The sequence below is a fragment of the Pholis gunnellus genome (assembly GCF_910591455.1).
Source record: "Pholis gunnellus genome assembly, chromosome: 11".
Taxonomy (NCBI): domain Eukaryota; kingdom Metazoa; phylum Chordata; class Actinopteri; order Perciformes; family Pholidae; genus Pholis; species Pholis gunnellus.
Genome location: NC_136538.1, coordinates 14627933 through 14645291, shown reverse-complemented (window position 1 = coordinate 14645291; position 17359 = coordinate 14627933). Strand labels below are relative to the sequence as shown.

At 46.6% G+C, this 17359-nt stretch overlaps 1 protein-coding gene across 1 annotated transcript in view; it reads right to left on the bottom strand.

Moving 5' to 3' along the window:
• The window catches only part of zmiz1a (zinc finger, MIZ-type containing 1a), a 71265-nt gene extending 58490 nt beyond the window's left edge, over nt 1–12775 (bottom strand). The window contains exon 1 of the mRNA XM_079169355.1: nt 12731–12775. The gene's annotated coding sequence lies outside the window, so the exon portion shown is untranslated. The remainder of the gene's footprint in view (nt 1–12730) is intronic.
• Between the last annotated feature and the right edge of the window lie 4584 nt (nt 12776–17359).

Here is a 17359-nt window from a genome sequence, read left to right as displayed (position 1 = left end):
GTGGGTGAAAATAAAAAAAAAATGAAAACAAGCACACAGTGATTTACTGATCCCCGGCAATGAAACATGAGGCCGGTGTGGCATGTTTTCCCACTCTCGCTGAGAGGAAATATGGCTGCTGAGAGCCACGCCGGCTTGCGAAACACTGTCACGCCGCCGCGCGACACAGGCAGAATTATCAGAGAAAAACAAATGGAGGCATTGATTCACTAGTTGTTTATTTACAGCCCTCTCCGGAGAAGACATAAATTCCCCTGTTGAGGCTTTGTTTCCCCATCATACGGCGCAACAACGGGAAGCATGAGAAGAGGGGTGAGCAGGCCACACACACACAAACACACACAAACACACACACACACCGTTTTACATCTGGATTAATCTCCAATGGGCATCATCACAGATGCCATTAAATGTAGCAGAAGGCGAGAATCATGCAGGAAAGAGGCTGCCATCTGAATAATTTATTTGGAGGCTCATCTTGTCTCACACCGGGGGGATTTCTGCTTTCAATTTACACTGTTCTCCTCCCCGTATTCAAATCCAGGAGCAGATTTGTTGTGATTGGCACGCGGAAGGTCAACGTTAGCAAGCTAGCGTCAACGCTCGCCTCAGCAGGCTGGTATGCCGGTCTATTAGCACACTAGGGTAGCGTGTGTGTGTTTGCGCGAGCGCGCGTGTGTGTGTGTGTGTCTTTGTTTACCTCAGCGTGTGCTGGGTGACACTGGAGAATAGGCCCGTGGAGCGCAGAGACAGCAGTGTGTGTCTGAGCTTATTAGGCTGCTTTCCAAGGACACAGGAGGCTCTAGACATTACACTGGCTGGGGAAAAAAAAACACTATAGCTAATCATAGCAGGAAGATGTGAGGACTGCAGACACAGAGCGAGGGGTAGGGGAGGGAGACAAAACGCACAAGAGAGGGAAGGCAGGATGAGATAGTGTGGAGGATGAGGAGGCACACACAAAAAAAGGAGGGAGAGCGCGGAATGAAGTCATGGCTCTCGTGCATGTCCTCCCTCTGTGTGTCACACTGGGACTGAAAAAAGAGGACGGAGGACGTTCCAGTGAGGCGCAGGTCATCTGTGACAGGATGAGCTGCCATTAGCCAAAAGGCACACAGAGCAACTGACAAGGAAAGAAGAAGAAGAAGAAGAAAAAAAACTCTCTCAGAGTGACAAAGTCCTCCGTTTCAAATTTCCAGCATTCGAAAACAGCACAAAGGATGCGTTTTTTTTGTTGTTTGGTGCTGTTGTTGTACAATTCCCCGGGGAGCGGTTCAGTCTATTTCACTTTACACTCCATGTAGGCGGCGCACACGCCACAGAGACGACAGCACACATTCAGAGACGTGAGCGTTGTGTTTGTTTAAAGACGCTCCGCTCTGTCAGAGAGGAGCGTCTCCTTCTCTGAAATGGAATCCAAACTTTCAACAACAACAACACACAAAAAAAAAAAGGCGGTTTACGAGGTTTGCTCGGGGGGGAAAACTGTGCTTACCAAGCAAAAATGCCCTTGCCATTTCCAGTAGTGAATTGGTATGCGTTAGCCGGCGTTGATGACAGGCCATTTCTGCCATTACAGGCATGAACGGTCCCGTAGCAGCCGGGCACAGTGCAGCGGTTCAACGAGGCCCTCTTTAACCAGCTGAATGACGGCCAACCACAGACATTCAGCTCTGGCTGATGATGATACGGGCGGAGAAAGAGCGGGAGAGGCGAGTCTAAAACTACGAGCGCATCAACAGCCAGCTCACCGGGCCGTGTCCGTCTTCTCCTCCATATGTCAATGTTTGGCCACTGTCTAGACCTTATGGTTTACTTATGAAACATCTTTTGTTGTCTTTTTGTTACCGTTGGGAGGCCATAAATATTGCGGCATGTCGCCTTGTTAAACTTTGAAATGTCAGTGTCCACAGCCTCCGGCGTTGCGTCGGGAGCCCTTTGCACTCCTCCCTCCTCTCGGAAATCTCCGCGCAAACCGAGGGGGAAACTCGGCACCGGTGTGACACAGCACGGAGGAATGCACCAGCGGATGTGGCTCTCTCTCTCTCTCTCTCTCTCTTTCTCCTTCTCCTTCTCGGTCAACCTCCGTCTCCTCCCCCTTCCTCCTTCCTCCCCCCCCTCCCCCCTGTGGGCAGGTCCATATGCACCCAGTAATTATCAAGGTTATTTTCTCCAGAGGGCCAAATCCCTGTTTATGGGCATGAGCGTGTGTCACAGGGCCCACAGGACGCCGACTCTGTAGACAACCCCAAGGAAAAATCCCAGCTTCAGCGACACTGCGGTTGCCAAAACCCTGCAGTCAAGACACTTTGCTTTTGCTCCAGTATAAGAAAAAAAAACATTTGTGATTTTCGGGAGCTGTGTCATTGACCTCAAGTGAGACAGCAGAAATGTTTCGTGTGAGCTTCGATCTGAGCTCTGGCCAAAACCTACGAGTTATTTCTGGAAACCAGCAACTTTACAAATTGTATCCGGCAGCAAAGAGAAAAACAATGAAAACCCCCCAAAAAAATCAGTGTTAGTTATGTATTACAGACATGCGTGTTTCATGTTAGTTCTACTGAAATTGTACAAAAGGAGGGAAAGGTTTTTATTCTCTTATTGGTTTGATTCCTTTCCATGAGCCAGACACCCTGGAGAGCTGTGACCTGGGCCACAGCGCACATTTCCTTTTGGCGACGGCTGCGGAGGAAGTGAAGACTGTGAAAGGCCAGTGGTTAACAAGCCCTGTAAAAACACTAACCAATCCAACAAGCTCGGTGTTATGGCAGTTAATTACAAACAAGAGACAACTTTGTCGTCTGAATGGTGCACAGAGCAGGCTTGTCCTCGTGCTACAGTAGGCGCTCGACAAACAAGAGCCTGGAGCAACCTGAATTGCGAGCTCAAAAAAGTAAATTTGCATGTAACTAACTGTTAGCCAGGGTTAGCAGTTCACACACACACACACACACACACACACACACACGCTGAAAAATCGACTGCTCGCCTTTACAAAAGCTGCTTCCTCTCCGTTTCATCACGCAGGCCGGGCTTTGTTAGTGTGCGGAAATGCCTCCGGAGGGAATGAAAATACTGGCAAGTCCCTGCAGCTCTTTCTGGAGAGAAACGCAAGGGGAAAAAAAATAGAGAGACCGGTCCTGCAGCTGCAAGATCTCACACACAACCACACTCACACACGTATGCCAAGTGCCCATGTAGGTTCGAGGGCTCAGGTTACGTAGAGAGACAACCGTGTTAACCTAAAGAACATAAACACTGGTGTGTGGTTGCAGGGCTGTCAGGGCACCAGAGGAGCCGGAGGAAGCTGCACTGACAGTACAGAATCTAAAGCTGGACTAACGTTGTCACGGCTGCCACAAAATTATAGGCAACGTCACTGTGAGAGCTCGTACCGCCGCTAAACAGCGGGGGGTTTTCCAGCCTGGGATTTACATTTGGAGAACCAAGTGACGCCGCTTCCTAGATTCATTAAGTCGGGCAAGTATCTCATTGCGAGATCCCCGTGAAGCAGTGCAAGAAAGGTCACTAAGAGTTGAGATACCGGAGGATCTTTAAATCAAAACTGTGGCCCCTCGTCTCTCTATTTGAAACACCCGTTTAGCTCCGAAACCGTCACAGTTTTGGATGCGAGCCTCCACGGTGGGTGCAAACCCCAAACCTCCAGGATAACCACTGAGCCACTGTGCAGCCCAGTGCCTCACTAATGCTCCTAAATATCGGAAAAATACATTCCATTACCTCACTCCACACCATGACAACAACATGTGTAATCAGACGACACTTCAACAACAGATGATTGCAATCAAACAGTCAATGGCCAGCGCTGAGGGGGAAACGCGGCGTATTAGTACGAAGCAGGAACCCGTGATTTTAAAGGAATACATTATGTTTCCAACAGATTGCTCCATTGTTGGGAGCAATGACAGTGCAGCCGCTTGAAACCCTCCATGTGCTTCACGCTAATCCTTTTGCTTCTTCAGTATGTGAAATGATAGCAGACTAGTACGATCCAAAATAAGAGGTCGAACAGTTTTCTGTGGCATTTGTCATATTTTCAACAGACTAGTCTGGCTCGTTTTTTGAAAGCTATTTCGGGAGAGCAAAACGCTGCACACAGTGAGTTTTAGCTCCACGCCGTCTAACTGTGCCACCCACGCTCACATTCATTTGGCCCAGGAAGTTTAAAACAGTCTGCTATTTCTATTCAATATTTCATGTAAATTGTGCCTCCTACATAAAAAACTGACAGCCGCCTAGCACCACGTCTTTATAATACACTGCGCGTATGCTACGGCTTCATTCTTGTGATTCTAAACCTCAAACTGATCAGTATCTACTGCCCGACGTTGTGCTCACCACCTGCACTGGAAGGAGCTTTACAGCAGATTCCAACAGGGCCAAGGACACGCGAGTCTTAGACAACAAAAACATGTTAGCGCTCCGCTTAGGACCATTTATCTGTGCTGAAACTGACCGTGTGCAAATTCCACTCGCGATACAAATTCCCAATTCTAGCTATGAGGTTAGAAGATAGCCTGAGTCGAGGCTTCTGAATTGATGTCGGGAGAGAAATGACTTCAGTGGAAACAAACGTGGCGGGAAGAATTAGCGATGTTTGGTTTTTCTAATACTTTGCACCGAAAATGTACAAAGAACATAGAAAAAAATATGAATGTTAGTAATTCCGGCATTTCATCGGACTACTACTTGATGCTTGGTGTTTGCATTTGCCCCCCCCCCCACACACACACACACACACACACACACACGCACACACAACAGGATATCCGATCGTGAATATTTAATATTTGCAATTTGAAATCGGTGTGGCTCAGGATGGATTTCCGAGCAGATTGGGGAATGTAAAACAAAAGCCACCCTTAGCATACCTCACGCCACAGGAATATCTGGCGACATAATCTTTAGAACCATCAAAAAAATCAGGGCTTTGCTGACCATTGTCGGGAGGGAAGAATCCACAAAATCCACTTAAATCTTGTGTCGTGTGCAGCCGCCATTAACAGATAAGCTGTGCGACACCCGGATCTAGATCAACTGTTTACCTCGGAGGAAATTTGTGTTTGGCTTCTCCCGAGTACAGCAAAGGTACATACAAAAACCATCACATAATACACCAATAATCACATACAGTATACAATATACAACAAGCAAATAATGTCATGAAAGAGAGCACATCTTACAAAGAAACTGAAGCAGCCATTCTGCGCTCAATGCCTGTTTGGTGTAGTGAATAAAATACTGCTGATATATGTTCCTGCTGGACTTTGGGACCCTAAATCTCCCCAAAATTGTTTCTTTACCGGCAGAAAAGGTGGACCAAACAACTGGCTGCAGTACCGTCTTACCCGGGAGACACCAGGGGAAAGCAGTTCCAAGATGTACTGACAGAGCAGAGGAGCTTTCAAGACAGCTGCTCGAGTTTCTCTCTGTCACTCTGTCTCACACACACACACACACACACACACTCCCTCTCTCCTTTTTAGCCAGTGACAGCAGGCACCCAGCGATGACATGAGGAGTGTCTCTGGCAGCCAGTAAGGCAGCACTAAACAGACAGAAATATCTGCTCTGACAGACGGACAGACCGTCACCCACTCCGACATGCATGCAGCTGTCACCGAGCATACCACTCCTCTTTCCCGCCCCTCCGGTTTGATTTTTCTCTCTTCGCTCCGAACACAGTTTTTTACTTTCTTACAGCTATCATACACTAGATTGAAAAGCTAAACCTACATTTAGGCGATTGTGCTTGGCTCAGCTTGGCCTGTGGCCAGAGAGGAGGAGGAGGAGGAGGAGGAGGAGGAGGTTCAGCTTTCATGAGGCCAACTGTTGCGCGCACGGCCGACCCTCCACTTGATCGGCGTTGACCTGCACGGGTCCAGCTCTTTGCCCCCCCCACCCCCTCCCCCCCTTTCATTTACTCTTTCTTTCCTCCACGCTAGAATCTGTTCCTCTCTCCGTTTTCGCTCTCTCTTTCTCAGCCTACAGCCGTTCTCAATTAGGAGGGTCAGGGAGCGGAGCGGAGAATAACTCAGGCTCTGGTATCTGTAGCTGGAAGGACCCAAAAGATCAGCAGCAACAAGAAACCACTGCTATAACACGCTGAGCCAAAGAAACTGGGCTGCGGCTGCCTGTGTGTGTGTGTGCGTGCATGTTGCATAAATCTTCTCAGTGTCAACAGGTTGTCAGTGACCTCTGACCTCTATATTTAAACACACTATGAATATGACAGAGCAGCTAATGTTGTGATTGGTGCAGAGCTGAACTCTTTCATACAGCAATCTAGATCTCTTTGCTGTTCCATTTAAAGATTCTGGAGCGTTTCTTTTATCTGGTAATTGCCGTTTCTTTTCCAGGAAAATCTATCTGACATATTTGGATCTTTCTGGTCACAATGTCTGCTGAATTCCCTCCAAAGCACCATTTGAATTGTATTCAAATAAGATGTCCTATATAGATATAAAGGTCAACCACCATTACGGCAAAAAGCAATGGCCGAGAGAGAGAGATCAGACACGGTGTTTCCTTAAAGCAAGCAGGTCTAATGACGACGATAAGTCTGAGATACAGTCTGAAGTGACGGAGACCGCGGTATTCTATCCGTAGCCCGCCTTTCAATTGTTCTTAAGCTCAACAAAACACAGAATATTTGACTGAAACCCCCGTGGACTGCCACCCAATTTGTACAAAACTCAGTTTAAAACAATGTAAAATCACTCACACACTCATTGACAGGCAGGCGCACACACACACACACACACACGCGCGCGCACCAGATCGTCGCCCCATGTAGAGAGCTACTTTAATTGCTTTGTTTCAATGGTCCCCTCTGAATGGGAGAGAAGCTGGAGGCTGCAGTTTACAAGACACATCTGCAGGTGTTGCATTTCAAACTGAGAAACTCACGCTGTGAGAAAGAACACATGCACTAACACAGGCAAACAGATAGAGGACTATACAGGCCGACTGTCTCTTCCTCTCTCTCGTATACACACACACACACACACACACACACACACACACACACACACACACTGCAGGTGCAGCACTGCTCAGTACTTTCCTCCATCCTGCCTGAAAAATGCTGGCGCCTCTGAAGCGAGGTGAAATTGAAAATCTCTTAACATCTGTGTCGGTTTCGATCAAAAAATACTGGCTTTAATGTGAGAAGAAGCTCAAATATATGACAAAGACAAAAGCTGAGGCCTGGTGTATATTGAGCACAGACGTGTCAAATGGAGAGAAAGAATGTGCTCATCAATGGGGGCTGATGCTTCCCAGTAGGCATTACACACTGAAAGCCTGACAGAGCCATAAATACCAGCCCTCTAATGTGGCTCAGGGTCATGTAGGTTTTAGATAACCTCTCCACGGCCGGTACACTTTGTGAAAATCTACTTTACTTTGTTGCCACAAAGCCACTTGCGTACACAGCATTCCCCCCCCCCCCCCCCCCCCCCACGGACGCCTTCGGAAAAATAGCTCATTCAGAACCATTTTCACCCGTTTAATGTGAAGAGAGCAGTGTCACTGTCGAGAATCAGATCTGTTTGTTACAGCCGAGAGTTCGAGTAGTTTTGGAGGATCTTGGGTAGCGCGTCTCTAATTCACTGAAAGAAAGAGCAATCAGCTAAGCTTCAGATGGCATCCGACAGACGACCGATTCAATCTCCTTTCTTCGAGCGTCCCTATTGTAGTGTTCCCACACACCGCCGCGCATGCCGCATTGCACACATTTCTGATAATCTATGCAAATAGGCCACAGATGGACGAGTATGTGTCTAATTGGGAAACATATGCGTCGCACTTTTAAAAAAAATAAATAATAATAACTCCTACATCTCCCGTTTCCGGTTATCCTTCATTCATTCGGCAAGAGTTACGTGAGAGTGGGAAGGCTGGCATCTCGCCACACCATTTGTGAAATTATTCAAATGAGGACACCATGTTTCTTTTGTTTACCGCCTTGAATGGCGACACGGAAACAAGGTTGAAGTATTTATGAACGCCATTTCTCACTCTCACTCTACAACTGCCACCTCTCTCCCTCTCTCCCTCTCTCCCTCTCTCCCTCTCTGAATGCTGCGGCGGCATTGGAGGAACGTCCCCGGCATTATGAGTGGCCATTAATGAGTGTGCGGCGTGGCGTGTTGTGATGCGTGGCATATTACAGCCATTCATCAGGGCCAGGAGACACTTGACAGGCGGACAGCCAACAGGTTGTGTAATCATATAAACGCAGCCGTGTCAGGCCCGCCACGGCTCCGTGTCCCATTCAGGCCTCTAATGTTGTTTTCCTCCGGGTAATTGACGACGGCAGACAGAGAGACCCACTGATGGATAACATCATGGACCAACCGGCGCAAGAAAAAAAAGATGGCGGCCTACAGGAGTGATGTCATTTCAGATTACATCAACATTTGGAGATATTTGCAGGAAAATTCCTGGTGCATTACAACTTTGTTTTGTGTGGTTTTGGCACGACTTAGTGCATGACGAAGTCACAAACACCGAGTCAAAGCAGGAAGTGAAACCAGAATATTGGTAATAATCTCTGTTTGCACAAGAAAAGGGGAAGTCAAAGCTGAACCAGAATTCAGGATAGTTTGGGTAAAAACTTTGTTTTTTGTTTCAAACAGGTTTGGCTAGCTTTGGGGTTTGTTTACATCCGACTGCTCCTACTTTTTGCCGCCTAAATCTCAGCAGTACAATGTAATTATTACATATTTATATTTTACTATTAACAGGAAAGAAAATTATAGATGCACCTGTTGCCGACCGGTTTCATTTTCAAGTCATTACATGTGCTGCCGTGCATCATTAGTTTTGTGTCGGCACACCGTGACACAGACAGTAAAGTCACAGCCGCTCACACACACACACACACACACACGCACACACGCACACACGCACACACGCACACACGCACACACACACACACACACACACACACACACGCCACATGTGTTGGTGAGCGAAGAAGACATAAAGCTCACAATTTGTCACAAGCTGTCGGAGAACAACCCTAAAACCTTTGGAACAACCAGAGAGTTATCATGTTGTAATACATTCCCATGCAGAGTAATCGCACTAAAAAATAAAAACGTTCGTCTGGAGCCTTGCTGTCAATCGTAGTTCTTATAAAGAAAATGGGCAAAGATATGAACTGGCAGGTCAGACTGTTATAACATCGGTAATCGGAACTGGCAAAGAAAATCGGTCCATCTCTAAGAAAGTTGCATAAAACTAGAATTTATCTTGACGCAAAGTGAAAAGGCAAGAATACACACCGAGGCAACACCCTGATGCGTCCCGATCTATTTTGCTTGCACACTAAATCCATGTAGGTACAATACTTATTAGGTTTAAGGAGACATAGATGTGTCAACGAGAAAGAAAGTCATCTAAATCTATCAAAGCAAAATCACTTCAGACATTAATCTCAGTAACTGCTTTAATTATGTCTAAACGTGTCAGAGTAAAAGCGTCACTCTGGTAATTACAGTGTACCAGGAACGCCATCCGACGCCGAGGAATGTGTTGCGAATACTCCGACTCCTCTCGATAACACAACTCTCGGCTGCATCGGAGAAGCAGAGGTGGCCCCGAGGCAGCGTTAGACGTTGTTAAGGATAGCGAGTATCCTCACACAACCTGTTCTGCTCTGTCCCTGAGCTGGAAAAGAGAAGACAATGTTCCCTCTCATCCTCCCACTCTCACCACTTTATACCTCTGCTTGTTTGTGAGATGGCTCTTGCAGCACACAATCCCCCCCCCCCCCCCAAAAAAAGGCCAGCTTGTGTATGTGAAGATGGTAACCACAGTGAATATCACCGGGAAGGATAAAAATACACACTCCTGTCTTTTAAATATCATCAGCCTCCAAAGCTGCGGCACTTCAAGACTCTCATTCTCTCCTGATTAGACTCGTATTGTCTCTGTTCTTCTCTGTATGTAGATGTTATACTGTATGTTGGGTACCCATCACGCAAACACATTCACCTCAGAAACACGTACATCTGCGGAAGGAAAAAAAGATGGAAAGAGAGGAGGAAGGACGCAAAATGGAGGGAAAGAAACAGTGAAAATGAAGGCTGGGAATGGGATGCTAATTCCTTTGGAGTGAGTTAATCCCTAAGGGCTGCGACATCCTCCGCTTTATCTAGGAACGCCATGAGGCACGAGGCGCAGACAACACACCAAAAAAAAAAAAACGCTTAGACTACATCGACTACGTCACTAAATTGCTCTTTTCACTCGCAAACGATATGCGTCGACACAAACGCCTGTATCCAAAGATCTGCGATATATAAAACGAGTGACACGAGAGTGGGTTAGATGTAATGTTCTCTTAACCTCAGTGCTCCTCGGCACCAGATTGTGTCTGGGCAGGCTTTACGTCATTGTTCTCTCCCCGCTCACGCTACAACACACGGCCGGTGATTTACAACTTATCTTGCCCGGGTCCAGACCTTTAGTCCGCCCACTCCACCAAGTTGACAATTCTGTCTGATATCAGGCAACAATTTATCTACTCTGGAGAGCATTTTTAAAAAAAGCCCAGTTTGGGGTTTAAAAACTGCCAGCTGTATACTAGTTTGTGATATGTAGTTTGGAGGATTTCATATACCGATAGCGTCACCACAGCACTAGACAGATGTACTGTACGTAAATGCGGTTCGGTGAGGCAGAATACTGAGCTCGTCTTCAACTTTCATTTATCAGCAATTCCTACCAGAATTGGAAACTTGCAGGAGAAAACACACGAGCGGCCCGAGCTGACCAATCACAGCTCTTGTAATCTCCACAGCGTACCTCTTTGAGGAGGCGCACGTCAACTACAGCGTAGCTGCGACTACGTGCGTAGGCTCAACAAATGAGCCGTATCCCTTTAAAGCAAAACTATAAATTTCACCTTCGGTGCGGACACGACACACGAAAGGAATCCACCAGACCATCACACACACACACACACACACACACACACACACACACACACACACACACACACACACACACACACACACACACACACACACACACACACACACACACACACACACACACACACACACACACACACACACACGCACACGCACACACAGACAGACATACATACACGCTTCCTCTCTCCTACAGCTCAACTCCATCGCCCCACAACAGCCACAGTGTTCAGTGTCAACAGTGGTCACACTATGTGGTGCAAACATTAAAAATGCATCCAATTAAAGCTGCAGGGGGAAAATACTTCTCTGTAAACTGCAACAGTCTGTAACATGTTTGCAGCGATGATAGGCCTTCTAAACAAATTAAGCCAGAGGAGCACTATATTACTCATCCTGGCGGGCTGTCTGGCCAAATTCAGCCTCGATTGCACAGTTGTTTGATCAACTGTTGGCGCGATGTGCATGTGTGAAAGCGAGGGAGAAGACACGAGGCCGTGGATACCAGGCGAGCTGAATGCAGTACGACAGCAGCAGAGAAACGCGGAAAAACTCGTCTTCCTATACTTTCATGTGTCTGCAGTCGAGCGCTGTCACATTGTGCAGCTCTGTTCTGTCAGCTGGCAGCGTCTCTCTTTCTTTCCCCGTGCTTTGCTTGTCACTCCGCCGACGGTCGGGCGCGCGCGCCTACTCGGGGAGCGTATGTGCGGTAAAGCCGTCGCTTTCTGTGCTCTGACGTCCGTGTGCTTATTGCTTTGGCTGATCCCTGCTAGTCGCGCGTGTGTGTGTGTGTGTGCGTGTAGTATCTGTGTCTGTCTGTCTGTAATATACGTGCACATGTGTGTGTGTGTGTGTTTGTGTGTGAGGCAGATGTTCCCCGGGCGGTGCCATTGCTCACACACACGCACACACACACCGCACTAAGGAAGATTAACCAGCCCTTTATTTATTTATTTGCTTCCTAGATCTGCCCCCACCCCCCCTACAAGCCACCCCCTAATCCCCGGTAGCAAAGAACACAGGAGGAAAAGAGGCAAAACAGAGGGTAATGGAGCTATGTGGCAGAGTTTTACACCACTCCGACACGCACTAGACGAATACATTTGAACAACAATAAGCTCGTCAAAGTAACACGTTTTATTGGGATAGTTCAGTGCTGGTGTTCAAATCAATATCAAATCACTACGATATGCTACTTAAAACTTAACAACCAATCAACTAAAACCCTAATAAAAGCAGCCTGTAGTTAATGCAGGCTTGAGATTGGGTTTAGAAAAGTCTTCAGTCAAGTGGTTCCATAGAAATGCACTAAATCTACACTTGAATTCACTTTTTGTGACTAGAAATCTGAAACAAATGAATCTGTTTTCCTTATTACCCGGCCCTGCATCTGCTCACTGCAAAAAAAATAATGTTGGGGGCGGGGAATAAATGTTTCTTGAATCACAGCACCATGGTTTTCTCCTATTCTCCCAGTATTGACACTGGCCACAGGCTTCTCGGCGGGGACTGGCTGGGTTTTTTAGACAGAGCAAAACAAGATCCTGCACAGTGCCTCATAAACAGCAGCTGCAGACTGCTCAGTTCCCAGTTCCTCCCCGGCCGCCAGCCCAGGAGGGTCCAATCAAAACCAGCCACATTACTCCCTCAGTCCGCCTCTGCGTGCCAAGTCTGCTCCGTGTCGGGGATAAAAAAGAAGCCAGGACTAACCCAAAGAGCGTGCACAATCACCGAGCTGTGGATTAAAAGAAAAATCAGTTTACCTGCGTGAACTTTGACCTTGGTGGTACTGCCGCTGTGGTGGCCGCCCCCTCCCCCACCCCGCCCTTCATGTATTCCTCACGCTCGGTCCTTTCGCTGACCCCCCCCCGCCGCTCCACCCCTTCCTCCTTAAGCGGTGATCTGAGGGGAAGGAAGACAGAAGAAGAAAGGCTGTTAGATTTCTTTTAATGGAATGCCGGGGAGAACCTGGTTCAGACAGAGGACAAATGTATCACAGAGAAAACACGCCCCTGGTGTTGAAAAATGTATGCAGGAAGCCATGAGGGAGTTTGCTATACTGCCCCATTTACTCTACCTCCTAACCCTGCCGGAGAGCCAATGAACCAATGAACAACTGCACCACCTATCACAGTGCCGTGCCTGTATACTGCAGCAGTCCTGTATACCCCCCCCCCCCCCCCCCCTATCCACCCGCGACCCCACCCCCCACTGCACAGGAACAATGTCCTTCCTAAAGGTTATCAGCAGCCTGGCGCTTGGTCAGCCCTCATCCTGAGTCCATTACACACACAGCGGCTAGATTCACTGCCTTAATACACCTCTCTTAGTCTCTCCTCACTGCTTCGCTGCACCTTTTACAGGCTGATACAGATCCAGCAAAAGGCCCAGAACACACATGCACAGGTTTTGGGATTAGCCTACCGGCACATTGCCATTCTGTCTCCAGACGTCCACCATGCACATCAATGCTATTGGTGTAAGTCTCACGATGAAAACTGATCCCTCTATCATCCCTTTACAAGACGTTTTAGCCATGCTAGCAGCATTTGTGCTATCGTCAGGTCAAAAATCAAATTTAGTCGACCAGCATTGCCGTCAACCTCAGGTGTACATTGTGTTTAAGGCTAATAAGCAAAGGATGCTTAGTTTAGCATGCCAACAGGCTTAACTGAGATGGTAAACCAGGTTAATATCAGTGTGTTAGCATCGTCACTGTGAGCCCGTCAGCATGATGCTGATGGTAGCATTTAGCCTAAAGCCGCTGCTGTGCCTAAGTACATTATTACACAGCCTCTAGCGTGGCTGCAGACTCCTATTTTAGGAAAGAACATTTTTTACATTAAACATACTGTTATATTAAATTATTAGGGAACATATTTTGCAGCTAAAGAAGTTTCCTTCAGGAGTTGGTGGAGACCAAAAACAGAACTAAAAGTATGTTTGTAAAACTTTGCCAGGTGGCACAAATATGTTCGCCACAACAACTTAGAGTGATAATATGTCAACGGTGTCTTTACAGTTTGTCGTCCAGAACCCAAGTAGCCAAAATAATAACAGCATTTATTAAACTCTCCTTTTCAGCTCCTATCCTGTCCCTTCTATTAATGTAAGAATATTACTGCAAGTTCCTTCCTTTTGTACTTATTTTCTTCCTCTAACTCTAGCAGACGCACTGTATACTGACTGCTACAATGTTGCTAACCTAGCAACATTAAGGCTTCAAACAACCCACAATACAACACCCTCTTAAAGCAACAGGCGCACTCACACTTAACACGAGGCACACCGCCAGCATTTGCACGATTCTAAGAGAAAAGTCAAATTGATATGTAAAAAATAAAAAGTACAATTTGTTAATATCAAATATCTATACTACCTGACATATCTATTACTCCTGACATAAAAACATGAGACAACAGCAACAGAGGCTTTATTCATTTCAGTCTTTATCTACAGCATCTTTATGTGCCCTCAGAAGACACACCACTCTCTTTTCTCTTCCTTTGTTTCAACACTTACAATCTCCACCAATGGTGTAAACAAGCTTCCTCTGCTTCAGGCCGCCCTCGTGGCCATTTTCCAAGAGGTACAGTATATTATATCTTGGCACTTTTCAACAGAGTCGAGGAAATTTGGGACACAGTGGGACAAAGCCAAATTTTCATAGAAATATGGGAAAGTAGAAGAGATTTGATGTCCGGAATTTTGGAGGGAACTATAAAATCTTTGTCCGTCTACACCTTTGGAACAGTTTATCTTTTTTTTTTTAAATGCCACGCTCGATTAAAATCAAGGTAACAATATGTCACACGGTGCGGATCTCCACATGGCAGGAGTTTGTCAAAGTTACGATAAAAAGGGGTTCACAATAATGTTTAAAATTCAAAAAAATGTGGCAAATATATTTTCTTCTCAAGACTAAATCTAGAACATATCCTATTGATTTTTAGAACAATACGTTGATGGTTTAAACAGGACGGGCGTATGAATGGAATGGGGCCCCCCATACATCTTAGCACCTGCTCATTCATTTAATCCACGAGGAGAGGGGAGCATACTGAAGAGCATACTGTGGGAAGAGGGGGTTGATTTTGGACTGAGGCCAAGAAGATGAGGACAGGGCGGAGGAGAAGCCCATAAATACGCGGGGAGGCGAGTAGGTGTCGCAGACAAATGTGATTTACAGGGTCTACGTCCCGTATACGGTGCAGACAGGTAAGCCTATTAGGTTGATATTACCCAGCTATAACACGCACCAATGGACCCTCTTAAAAACGTCCGTGCAGCCGCTGTGTAAAGGTTATGGGTTTAAGAGAAAGATTAGAATATCACATTGTTAAGTTGGTCTACATTCAATTTGGCAAATTCAATTATTATATTAAAACTGATTTTGAAATTGGATTTATTTGTTCCAGTGCATCTTTTTTTAGCAAGCATACAAGAGAGCGATGTTTAGCTGCCTTAAGGTCGGTAAAAACAACATCTTCTCACTACGGCAGAGAACTGGACTGTAGTTTAAGAGCATAACAGGGCAAATATCTCTTCTCATACTCTGAAATGACATCAGGCTTCAAAGCCAAAGAGTATGAGAGAGAGAGAGAGAGCTAAATACTAAGGCGGCAGTGCATGTCTGCACATCGGAAACTGCCGGGGAGCAATCACTGAAGAATGCGAACGTTTATGAGAAACTAAAAACGCACTAGAACATCGAGCGGAGATCTGCAATCGAGTTTCACTTGTAATGCCGCACGAGAGACACGAGACTACGGGGAAAATTGCTACCACTTGAGCGGCACACTACAGATGGTGTTGAGAGCAACACGGCACAAAGCAATGTGTTCCTTAATAATGTGGTGAATATTGCAGCGAGTGCTTCGTACGAGCTTCTGCAGACTCCACAGCTTTTTTTTTTTTTTTTTCTGTCAGAAGTGTGAACTCTTTCATCCCGGATATAAGAGGCTGCGGTAAAATCCTCAAAGAAACTAATCGTGTTAAATGAGGTTTGTGTCTGTATCCATGACTTCTGAGTGTTTCTGTGTATGTGTGTGTGTGTGTGTGTGGGTGGGTGGGGGGGGGACTAAAAACTCCTGTCACCTTTGAATCTAAACTCTGTGTCAACTCTCCACTCAAGCCACTTGCCTCCCGTTTCATAACCGCGCTTGGTATTACTCTCTTAACACTTCAATCCTGGGTAATCGTATCTGATGCTGTGGCTGTTCATTGGCGGAGATAAACCAATTTTCTGCACAAAGCCCTGTAAAGTGATTCAAATGCTGGATATGACAAAGCCCAAGTTTTCCTGTTGAAAGCCCTTAACACCACAACGTTTACTTTAGCTTCCTGGGGGGGGAATCCTAGTCTCAAGCGGCTGCTCCACTCATACAGACACTCACGCAGACGAGGACAGACACACACACACACACACACACACACACACACACCTTATCATCCAAGGCTGAGGAAGCAGAGGAGCTATAAAAGCCAACCTCATCTCCTTAAAACAGGCAGGGCTGTCCCTGGGCGTCTTAACACAACTCATCAACTGTTAAACCAGAGAGAGAGAGAGGCAGAGCAGTAAAAAATCAATGCACCCCCCCCCACCCATGGCAAACAGCAGTCATTGATGTCAGGCGGAAGAGGAAAGTGCGGGAATTCGCAGCAGCGTCTAGAGAGGTAAGGAGAGGCGAACAAGAGGCAGGGAAGGAAGGAAGGAAGGAAGGAGAAAGTCCATGTTAAGCTAAAAGCGGTAAGCTAATATGTGGAATTGATTTACCTCTATGCAAATAGAAGAACTCTAAAGACCAGAGAATGCAATTTAAAGCAGCGGAGTCTCTGAAATCGATTGGTGCCGTGAGTGAGAGAAGCCATTTCCCCCCCTAGCCACGATAAAACACTTTACTGTGAGCTGTCAGATACTTATCAGGAGGAAATTAGCAGAGGAATAGCATTTTCCCAAAACAAACAGGTCAAGTGGTCTCTCCCTCTCCTCCTCTGATATCATCATCTGTTATTTCCTCCTGTTTAAATGCCAACGCCGAGGAGACAAGAGGCCGCGTTTCATTCAAACAGATCATTTGTAATAAAAAAAAAGAAAAGAAAAAACATGCAGGCGGGTGAAGGTGAAGATGAGGTCTCCGGTTCGGCCTCAGCTTCCCTGGGAGCCAAGTGGCCGCACGCAACACTCTGACGCAAGAGCGTCCCGAATCTCAGAGCCAAATCTCACCAAAACAATATTCGCGTATTTTTGGCCTGCAGTGTGTGTTCCCAGTTGAAAAAGAGGAGAAAAAAAAACAAAAACAAAAAAGAAAGACAGAAAACGCTCATGGAACGGAGCACAAAGAGATGTCGACGCAGGCAGCAGCCCACACAAGACAGCCTTGTTGGAGAGG